The following is a 12,420-nucleotide window of genomic DNA, read 5'->3' on the forward strand; positions in this document are numbered from 1 at the left end:
CCCTTGTATGCCCAGGTATTTTAGATAAGCACATAAAGGGACATGGCTGGTGACATCTTAGGCTAGGTTCACATTTGCGTTTGGGTTTCCGTTTGGGACATGGAAACCTAATCTGCTTAAAAATGCGCTTACCTACAGAAACCCATGGACCCCATAGACTATAATGGGGTCTGCGTGGTTGTAGCGTTTTTCACTCTGCATTTTACATGTGAATCCCCGTACTGAGAGCCAGCGCTGGTGTGAACCCAGCGTAATGCAGTTTTATTTATTTGTGGGATTAAAATAATGTTTATCATAAAAACATCTAGTCCCCTGTATAATAATAATAATAAAAAAATTTTTTATTTATATAGCGCCAACATATTCCGCAGCGCTGTACAATTTGTAGGGTTCAGATACAGACAGACTGAGGGCCCTGCTTGCAAGAGCTTACAATCTATGAGTAATGCTACCACCACTACCTCTTGTGTCACCCCCTCTACCTCATAGATTGTAAGCTCTTGTGAGCAAGGTCCTCGGTCCCATTGTGTGAATTGATTTATTACTCTGTAATGTCTCAATTTAACCCTGCGGAATATTTAATATAAATAAAATGTATTATTATTATCACCAGTATTATGTTGGTCAATCCCGAAAAGCAGAGGACTGAGATTAGTTGTGAGAGAAAGTGGTGGGATAGATCTTAGGGGGGTCTTGAGATCAGAGTCTGGAGAGCGGAGACTACTCTTTTATCTTGAGATGTAGTTTGAGCTCTTCAGAAGAAAGTCTTCTCTGTAGGAGATTATTGACTTCTTGCCTGTGTTAAGTGACTAGTCCTGGCATTTATCTGGTGATCCGTCTCATCCAGTCTTTGGCTGATGAACAATTTCTTATATGTTACTATAAGACGAGGAAGAAGAGACAACATAAAAAGAGCCGATAAGTGTTGGAAAAGTGAGTTGTGGAGGATTACGGTTGAACAATTTAAGTTCAAAAGAACAGTCAACCAATAGATCCCATTGTAGTCAATGGGGGTCTGCCGGACACCATTGCCGTCTGTTGTTTTAGTGGTCCACCTGTTGTTCTGGTCCTCTCACAGAGGATTTTACTCCCTTTGTTAAATTTCTATATACTACATAGGCTGGTGGCTGTATCCCTGGTATTCCTTATGCTCCTGTACTTTGTACTAATCCTTCTTCATAGATCTTCCTTTCTGCCTGATCCTTGGGATTGTCTGTCTATTACCAATTATGCAAATCTATTCTCCAGGATGTAATTAGGAGAACAGTGCCTCTGTATACTGCCCTCTAGGGGCAGCCCCCTTAACATCATGCATGACTCAGTTAATAAGCCTACTGACATGATGCGGAGTTTATTGCCGAATTAGTATTACTATTCCAAAAGGAACAGATTCCCAGCTATGGACAGCGCTGTTTCGGTCTTTTGAACCTCCTCAGCATAGCGCAGGGAAACTGATTTGGCAGAGTGAGAGACTATAGACCAGGGTCAGGGGATAATCGTACACATTAGGGAGAGTGTGTGCCTACATAGGCAGTATGGAGACTTACAAGTCACTCCTGCTCCGCTAGGGATTCTGGGTAAAAAATATGCAAATCTATTCTCCAGGATGTAATTAGGAGAACAGTGCACTCTGTATGCCGCCCTCTAGCGGAGCAGGAATGACTTGTAAGTCTCCGTACGCCTATGTAGGCCCACACTCTTCCTAATGTGTATGATTATCCCCGACCCTATTACCAATTACTCCATTCCTGGCTCTGATCCTCAAGCCCTTTGACTTTCGTTCTCATCTAGACCTCTGGTTTGTCACATCCTGGCCGCTCCACTGGTAACAACGCTGCTGCTGACTGTACTATGACTTCATCTTTGCTACTGCCAATAATCAGTGATTATTCTGCGATCCACAATCTAGGAATATGACTAGGAAAGTCCAATTCCTCCTTGCAAGGGTTAAGGGTAGAGAACACCAGAGGTGTAAATTGAATGGGTTCAGAGAGTACAGTCGCACCTGGGCCCAGGGGTCTTAGGAGCCCCATAAGGTGTCTCTTCCCATTATGAGGACATTAGTTCTATAAATGATAAATTATAGTTGGGGGTTATTTTGCATTGGGGCCCATAAGCCAGGGCCGCTTCGACAATAGGGTAAACTGTGCACCTGCACCAGGCCCTGTGGCAATGGGGGCCCATGATTGAGTTGGACGTTACAGAATTGTGGGCGCTGTCCAGGGGTGTAACTACCGGGGTAGCAGTGGTAGCGACTGCCACACGGCTCGGGACATTAGGGGGCCTGGTGCGCCTCTGATGTTTTTCCTTTTTGTATAATGATCGTAAGGCTAGGAGAGGTGAGAGAACATAAAAAATACTGTTACTTACCTCTCCGGAAGGCTTAGGGCCTATTTGGTTATGTCCCAGACCTCACGTGGGCCGGGCCTGCATCATTATGTGTCACAACGGAAGCCCAGCTCCGATCATTATATTCTGGGGTCTAAAAAGACCCCCAAGTATAATGATAGCAGTGTTTGTGGGGTTCGCGGGCCTGCAGCTCTATATATCAATCCCCTCACCTGATCACTGCTGCCTCTGCAGAAGGGGAAACATTGGCCGCTGTCAGCACATGCAAGGTTCAGTAAGTAAATAGGGCCTGTTACCTGCTGGGCTCCCTAATGTTTTGGGCCCTGTAATTGTTCATGGGTGTGTTCACTGTGCGCAGGGGCCACTATGGCGCATAATACTGTGTGCAAAAGCTACTATGGGGTATAATACTGTGTGCAGGGGCCACTATGGGGGATAATACTGTGTGAAGGGGCCACTATGGGGGATAATACTGTGTGCAGGGGCCACTATGGGGGATAATACTGTGTGCAGGGGTCACTATGGGGGATAATACTGTGTGCAGGGGTCACTATGGGGGATAATACTGTGTGCAGGGGCCACTATGGGGCATAATACTGTGTGCAGGGGCCACTATGGGGGATAATACTGTGTGCAGGGGTCACTATGGGGGATAATACTGTGTGGAGGGGCCACTATGGGGCATAATACTGTGTGCAGGGGCTACTATGGGGCATAATACTGTGTGCAGGGGCTACTATGGGGGATAATACTGTGTGCAGGGGCCACTATGGGGCATAATACTGTGTGCAGGGGCCACTATGGGGGATAATACTGTGTGCAGGGGCCACTATGGGGGATAATACTGTGTGCAGGGGCCACTATGGGGCATAATACTGTGTGCAGGGGCCACTATGGGGGATAATACTGTGTGCAGGGGCCACTATGGGGGATAATACTGTGTGCAGGGGCCACTATGGGGCATAATACTGTGTGCAGGGGTCACTATGGGGGATAATGCTGTGTGAAGGGGCCACTATGGGGGATAATACTGTGTGCAGGGGCCACTATGGGGGATAATACTGTGCGCAGGGGCCACTATGGGGGATAATAGTGTGTGCAGGGGTCACTATGGGGGATAATGCTGTGTGAAGGGGCCACTATGGGGGATAATACTGTGTGCAGGGGCCACTATGGGGGATAATACTGTGTGCAGGTGACACTAAGGGGCATAATACTGTGTGCAGGGGCCACAATACTGTGTGCAGGGGCCACTATGGGGCATAATACTATGTGCAGGGGCTAACTATGGTCCAGCCATTCCTAGTTATGCCACTGGTGCTGTCCCACTGTTTTGGGCTGCAGGTCCTGACTTCAACTACTTAAAGTGGTTTTCCAGGACTATAAATTGAGCTATACCCGTCCTATCAAGCAGGGCCATTTATGTCCATTGGTCACATGACAATGTAGCAGCTCAGTTCCATTCAAATGAAGGGGCTGAGTTGCAGTACCAAGCACAGCCACTATACACTGAATGGTGCTGTGCTTGGTAAGTAGAGAAGAGGCCACAGCAATCACTAAACAACTCCTTTAAGACACAGATAAAGTTGAATACAATGGTGGAGCATGGAGTTAGGAGTTATCATCATTAAATTGTGTGGGATCCACTTGATGGACATTAAATGATGTGGAGGCCACTGAAGGAGAAGGTAAATGATGTGAGGGCCTCTTTGAGGATACATTAAACTACGTAGGGGGCCTTATGAAACTTTTACAGGGCTCACCAATGTGTTAATATAGCCCTGCCAGGAGCTGCATTCACCAACAGTAATAGAAAGCGTCTAGGCGGTCTTAGTCCTGTTCACAGGTCAGAGGGGAATTTCAAAGCCTGAATCGCCCCCTCTTGATCATTTCTTTGTACTATCCAGGAGTTTTTGCCCCTCTGGATTCTATCTAGCGTGTTAAATCATTTTCAGCCACTAGATGGCGCCTTTGTTCAATGCCAAATATTTTTTCAGTCTCAGAGATACAAAAATAATCCCAGTCCACATTATTATCAGCCATACTGAATTTATTAGGGGATAAAAAAGAGCAGTTTACCGGAAATTTAGCACCTATGGAGCTAGCTAGAAGTGCATTATGTGCAAGGAACAGAATTGTTCACCTTTGTAAGCTGAAAATGCAATAAGTGTCTGAATTAGGCACAAATAGGATGACAATCTTCCTCCAAATCCTGAATTTAGCATCTTTATTATTCTGTGCAGAGCGTGGCGTCTGTATACTTAGCTCTGAGTGTGAACAATGGTTCATTAATAATGATGGTTATCCTATGCGGGAGTGCGGGCAGCAGAGGTTCATCAGCAGGAGATCTGAAGATGGCGGGAATCTACATGACAAAGCGGAGATTTACTGTGGGAACAAATAAGGACAAGACAAATATGATACACGGCACCATAAGCTTGGATAGTCACGGTAATACGGGTGCTGAGAAATAAGGCAGGGGCTCCTGCAATCATATAATACAAAAGAGTTGCATATATATGTATTTATAGGCATCTATACATAATGGTGTATTCTCATCTCACTGACGTATGTTATATACATAGGACATGACCTATATGGCCATATGCTACTTACCGCCCCCATGAGTCACCATTGACCTGTTGCTAGCTCACCAGCAATGTCAGAGAGATCGCTCATATTCTAAGTAAATTCACAACTATTACTAGACCCTTGTCGAAGGATATAGTCTAATGGAGCAGTGTAAGGACACACAGCTATGACATGGGGAATGGTAACACCCAGATGACAATGTCCCAATCACCGACCTCGGTGCATGACATCAAAGAGGATCCTGAAAGAGACGTCTCCCCTAGACTTCCACCCAGGGGCGTAACTACCAGGGTAGTGGCTGCCACAGGGCTCGGGACATTAGGGAGCCCAGCGACAGCTGCAACGCTGCGGTTTTTTTTTTAAATAGGCCGTTACCGGCTGGAGTAACGGGTCCTATTTACTTACTAATCCTGCAGGGGCCGGGATCGGTAAGTGACGCCACGGGCCCCACAAGCACTATTATTATACTCCGAGGTCATGTCAAAAGTTTACCACGGGGCCCCACCATTCCTAGTTACGCCACTGTCTCAACCTATTATATGAAGAGAGTATAATAATTTCACTTCACGTTCGCACTGAACTTGTTTGACCGGAAACAAATCAATGACCCGGGCCACCCAATCCTAAACCTCGAGAGCTTTGCCCATCTCTAGTAAAGGAGATCCAGCATTGTTATTTAGTGAAGAATGCCAATACCTGCTAAAACATGCCAGAAAATCTGCAGGTCCTCTTAACATCAGTAATAACGTTATATATTTATCCTGCACTTCAGTTTTGTCCTTTTCCAGCTCTCCGCTTGCTGGCAGTGAATGAAAACCTGGACAGACCTGATATGACTTTCTGCTGAGCGTCCCCTGCATTTATCATGTCTGCACAATCCTCTGTAAGCTAAATATATCCGCAGCATAAAGCTTGTTACAATGTATCGGTGAAGATAGAAGCTACAATGCAGAATCCCAGAGGACCCTGCTCAATTGTATTTACTCAGTTTTATTGTGTCTTGTACCGCTGTAATGTCTATAACGTTACATCCTGGGTCCTGCAGGATCAGGAACATCTCAGGCCCTCTCAACACTGCCCTACCTGAGAGGAGGCCGGAGGGGTCGGCTGAGTGGCTTCGGCCTCTCGGTGACATTAAAGCTACTATTACTACTACTCCCATCCTCCGGGGGCCTCCATTGGCTGCAGCACCAACTTTGGCAGTTTAGATCAAAGACGACTGTCTTAGACAATGTTCTTCTCAGATTCAGAGCCTAACTTTGGTGTGTACGCCCTTTGGGCCTCCATTACAGCGGTACATTAGTAGATCTGTTTTTGTAGGGAATAGCCCAGTAGAATTTGCTATTTCAGACTGAAAGTATACACTCACCGGCCACTTTATTAGGTACACCATGCTAGTAATGGGTTGGACCCCCTTTTGCCTTCAGAACTGCCTCAATTCTTCGTGGCATAGATACAACAAGGTGCTGGAAGCATTCCTCAGAGATTTTGGTCCATATTGACATGATGGCATCACACAGTTGCCGCAGATTTGTCGGCTGCACATCCATGATGCGAATCTCCCGTTCCACCACATCCCAAAGATGCTCCTCTATTGGATTGAGATCTGGTGACTGTGGAGGCCATTGGAGTACAGTGAACTCATTGTCATGTTCAAGAAACCAGTCTGAGATGATTCCAGCTTTATGACATGGCATTGCATTATCCTGCTGAAAGTAGCCATCAGATGTTGGGTACATTGTGGTCATAAAGGGATGGACATGGTCAGCAACAATACTCAGGTAGGCTTTGGCGTTGCAACGATGCTCAATTGGTACCAAGGGGCCCAAAGAGTGCCAAGAAAATATTCCCCACACCATGACACCACCACCACCAGCCTGAACTGTTGATACAAGGCAGGATGGATCCATGCTTTCATGTTGTTGACGCCAAATTCTGACCCTACCATCCGAATGTCGCAGCAGAAATCGAGACTCATCAGACCAGGCAACGTTTTTCCAATCTTCAATTGTCCAATTTCGATGAGCTTGTGCAAATTGTAGCCTCAGTTTCCTGTTCTTAGCTGAAAGGAGTGGCACCCGGTGTGGTCTTCTGCTGCTGTAGCCCATCTGCCTCAAAGTTGGACGTACTGTGCGGCGTTCAGAGATGCTCTTCTGGCTACCTTGGTTGTAACGGGTGGCTATTTGAGTCACTGTTGCCTTTCTATCAGCTCGAACCAGTCTGGCCATTCTCCTCTGACCTCTGGCATCAACAACGCATTTCCGCCCACAGAACTGCCGCTCACTGGATGTTTTTTCTTTTTCGGACCATTCTCTGTAAACCCTAGAGATGGTTGTGCGTGAAAATCCCAGTAGATCAGCAGTTTCTGAAATACTCAGACCAGCCCTTCTGGCACCAACAACCATGCCACGTTCAAAGGCACTCAAATCACCTTTCTTCCCCATACTGATGCTCGGTTTGAACTGCAGGAGATTGTCTTGACCATGTCTACATGCCTAAATGCACTGAGTTGCCGCCATGTGATTGGCTGATTAGAAATTAAGTGTTAACGAGCAGTTGGACAGGTGTACCTAATAAAGTGGCCGGTGAGTGTATACTCCTATGTAGTGTATATTTTTTTGCAATATAACATAACTAGCAGTTACCTGCGACTTCGTCTGGGGGTTGACGGTGGCGCTGAACCGCTTATATTTCTTGTACTCCCATGTCTGCCCCCAGTTTCTTGGCCCCCCATCTCTGCTCCTAGCTTCATGTCCCCCCCCCCACACACATCGGCCCCAGTGTAGTTGGACTCACCTTGCCACGCTCCCCCGCCGCTCTCTCCGCTCACTCGCTGCACATAGTTGTCGGGCAGCTGGCTGCGTGTGGAGTATAGGAGGCAGAGCGAGGGCCGGCGTCAGGTTGCTATGACAGCCAGAGCCTCGCGCTGCCTCCCTAGCCTGTCAGGTGTACGCTTGTATTGCAGCCTAGGCAGGTACACTGCAATACAGGCGCCGGTATTAAACAGTGCATTGCCGAATACCGCCGCCTGTATTGTGGTGTACCTACCATACACAGCCAGCCGCCCGACACCTATGTGCAGTGAGCTAGCGGAGAGAGCGTCAGGGGAGCGTGGCAAGGTGAGTCCAACTACACTGGGGCCGATAAAGGGGGGGGGGGGACATGCAGCCAGGGAATGTGGTTGATCCCTGGGGACACTGACGTAGGGACACGGCCCCCCTCCCCCCCCGGGACACCCCCTCCCCCCCGGACACCCCCTCCCCAACCCCCTGTACTCGCTGGTGGTGTGTCGGGTGCAGCAGCCTCCTCCGGCCGCGAAGTGTGTAGGTGGCCTGGGATAGCTGCGGCACCGGGACCATGTGGGCTGCCGCCATCTTCCTCACTGTTTCCCTGCTGAATCGGCACGCCCACCTTCAGCCCCCAACCTATGATGCCGCAGCCCTGGCTCCAGAGCCCGCCCACACCCAGCCATGCACCAATAGGAGGTGCGTGCACAGACCAGTGCTGGCGGAATGCCAGCTGCTACAGACCAGCCGGAGGATTGTTTGGAGGGTCACGGTGGTGATTTGGGGTGAGTGACCCACATTTAAAGTAGCCTATTACCTCTTCCTGGGAAATATGTCGGTGTGTGTGTGCGAAATTTCCCCAAAATCCATTCAGCTGTTTTGCTGTGATTGAGGAACAAACATCCAAACACACATACTTTCACCTTTATAATATTAATATAATTAAATAACTGGAGTGCCAAAGGTTGCAGTTGCGTAAATACCGGGGTAGCGGCTACCACAAGGCCCGGGACATTAGGGGGCCCGATGGGCGATTTTTTTTTTCTTAATAGGCCCTATTTACTTACCAATCCTGCTCATGGCTGCCTGTTCTTCTCCTTCTGCAGAGATGGATGTGATCAGGAGCGGCGAACCCCAGCGAACACTGCTATCCTTATACTCGAGGGTCTTTTCAAACCCCGAGTATAATGGTCGGGAGTCCAGGAGAGGTGAGGGAACATAAAAAACACTGCTACTTAGCTCTCCTGGCTCCAACAGTCTCTGGCCCTGTTTGATGACATGCTAGACGTCACGTGGGCCGGCATCAATATGCGACAGTAGCTATTCCTAGTTAGATACGCCACTGGAAGTTTGCCTACCCCTGTTCTAGAGACACTCCCAACTGGTCACGCCCACTTGTCAATTTACTTATATATATCCAGTAGAAATAACAGAGGAACAACACAATGCGGAGTTGCAAGTAAAGATGCTGCAGAATTGCTGCAGTATTTCCTAAAATTGAGGTGTCAGAAGTGGCGACAGGTCCTATTTAAAGACCAAAGAACCCCTTTAAGAGCCAAACTATCCAAGTGACTGCAGCATTGGCAGGTGACATCTTGGTGTCTTCTTCATGGAAAATTGAGATATGTAAAAAAAAATATTAAGGAGAAAAATCACATTTCTCAGCAAAAACAGGCGCACTAATCCACGCGGGATCTGGCTGATTAAATGATTCTTAATTATACGGCTGCAGTGTTATCTGTCATTAGCACAATTTACCACAAGAGGGGGTTGTTGATTAATTGGATGCTAATTGCCAAACATCAGCGTTAAAAGGATCTCATCTATCAAGCCGCTGCACATTTTATTATCGGTGGGGAATTGATGGCAGGAGACGGGCTGACAATATTATTATAATCTGTCTATGCTATGAATCCACCCACCTGCTTATCCCTCGACAAGTCCGTGGACGGAACGCGCAGATGTAATAAATATCCGTACTTAGGGCTAACGTATCATTAGGCTTAGTATAATCCCCGATAATTGCTCAGTATGTCGCCTAAAGAATAATTGTCAAAACAAGTTGGAGAAAGGGCGTAGTGGGAATAACAGGAAGATACAATGGCGAGGCGAGGCCTGCCTGACGCAAGACGCTTCCCATCAATTACAAGACGACAGCCGAGGAATTAGAGCAATCATATTAAAATCCTCAGCTGCAAAGAGACCCCGCGGAGCGCACAAGTGATCTGCCCTCTGCGTACACTGATGTGTTTATGGGTTATTATATAGAGAGTAATAGGATTACAGATTCTATAGTCAGCATGGAAATGTCATATTGACCAAGATTTGTACTAAAAGCCAACGTTTTATCTTTTAAACATTTTCCATCACATTTTTATAGTCCCAAAAATCCTGTTATTACGGTTTCCACTCCGGTCAGTAAAACTAATAATAATCTGACGCTTCCTGTTCTGTAGAGATCACTTTTCAGCAGTCACCTCATTATCATCAAAGGCAGGATTGCAATGAAATTTAAGACCACAGGGCCCAGCGGATATAATAGTTGAGGTCAAAGATCTCTTCTTCCCCCTCCCTGTACAATGACCTCTGTACGGGTCACAGAGCAGGTCCATAACACTCTCCAATAGATGTCCATGATCTCCAGACAAAAGCACCTATGGCCCATGTGGCTGCAGTAAAGCATATCTCTAAAGGCCATTAGCAGTCCCTGTCATGCCAATTCTTATGTACTCTCTGCCTCCTCGGGTGATGCTCCAACTCTTGGATCCTGGACCGATCCTGCTCTACTCGGTGCACATGCTGCAGGAGTAGAGCGTGGTCAGCAGTGGCGGATCCAGGCTTTGCGGGGCCCTGGGCAATTGACTTTAGCGGGGCCCTACTTACCGGGGGGGGGTTTTAAAGCGTTTTTTTTTAACTAGTTAGCTGTGTTTGACCAACTTATAAAACTGACCTTATTTGTGTACTATTAGCTGCATTGGGAGCGCGCACGCAAGGCCAGAGGCATAGAAGCGACGTCATCTCGCTGCTGGCTTTGCATATGAAACCCCGCCCACCAATTGATGCAAGAAAACCAGGAAGAAAGAAGAGTTTACAGCAGCGAAGACTGGTGAGTAAGGGACATGGGAATACCCCTTTAAGGGCCTCGCGCTTCTAACCCATACCTCTCAACTTTTGAAGATTAGAAAGAGGGACAAAATGTGCGGCGCCCACTTTTATGTTGACCCATTCTCATTCATTTTTCATGTGCTCCCACACAGTATAATCCTCCTACAGTCACCCGTAAATTATATGTTCCCCCCTCCATCTCTCCCCCAGTTTCATATACAACCTTCATCTGCCCCTAGTTTCATGTCCCCCTCTCCATCTCTGTCCCCACTTTCGTGTCCCCCCAGTTTCATGTCCCGCCATTTCTGTCCAGTTTCATGCCGTTCTCCCCCCTTCATCTGCCCCAGTGTCATGCCGTTCTCCCCCCTTCATCTGCCCCAGTGTCATGCCGTTCTCCCCCCTTCATCTGCCCCAGTGTCATGCCGTTCTCGCCCCCCCTTCATCTGCCCCCAGTTTCATGAGCCCCCTACATTATGTTCCACCTTAATGTTTAACACCAAAAAAAAAACCACACTCACCTTCCCTCGCTCCCCCGCCACTCTCTCCGCTCTCTCACTCATACACATATTTTAGGCGCCATGTGACGTCATCACAACGCGGCTATAAATGCCGGAGCTCAGCGTTAAAGCAGGAGCTGAGCTGTGACCGCTCCTGCTTTAAACGCCTCCTATGTATTCAGCTCATAGGCGTCCGTAGGAAATCGGGACATACCTCCCGCCGACTGGAACTATTTTGTTAGGTCCGGGCCTCGGTGCCCCGCTGGGCGCGGGGCCCCGGGCGGTTGCCCGGCTCGCCCGGCCCTGTATCCACCCCTGGTGGTCAGACATGTGACGCAGACTTGGAGTGTCCCCCAAGGAGGCACAGAGAAGACTTTCTGCCACCCACAACATTGTCATCAATATTTGGTGTCACTGCCCTTTGGAGGAGGAGTCCTGGAAGTGATGATACGGCCCCCACAGAATATTGGCCAGATCTCAACATCATCCAGTCTGTCTTGGACTACATGAAGAGACAGACGGATTGGAAAAGCCTACATCCACAGAAGATCTGTGCTTAGTTCTCCAAGATGGCGGAAACAACCTCCCTGCTGAGTTCCTTCAAAAACTGTGTACAAGTACCGAGAAGATGGAAGGCAAAGGGCAAACTGAATATTGATGAGATTTACATTTTGGTAATTTACAAAAATAAACAATTAACCCTTCCATTTCTGAAAACCTTCTTACGTTACAGCATTTCTTTCCACGCCTACCTAGAACATTGCACAGTGCTGTACCCGGGAAGTTGATCTGCTGAAGAAGATAAATTAGACAAGTAGTAGAAGAAGAAGAGATTTTTAGGACACATACAGATACTTGTTCTAGTTGTCAACACTAAAGTAGCAAGGGACCAAGACATATGTTCACGGCGAGGGCTGGCGAGGGCTGGAGGGGTTAGCGTAAGAATTTACAGTAAAAGAAGACAGAAGAGAAATGTTTGGAAATAGAATATATTAACATCCAGTGGAGAAGACATTGTTGGAGGTGATTTGCATCTTATTTACCATCTGTCACCACTCCGCAGGATAAGAGGGAAATAAACACTTAAGATG

This window comes from Leptodactylus fuscus, chromosome 2 (genome assembly GCF_031893055.1).
Source record: "Leptodactylus fuscus isolate aLepFus1 chromosome 2, aLepFus1.hap2, whole genome shotgun sequence".
Taxonomy (NCBI): Eukaryota; Metazoa; Chordata; class Amphibia; order Anura; family Leptodactylidae; genus Leptodactylus; species Leptodactylus fuscus.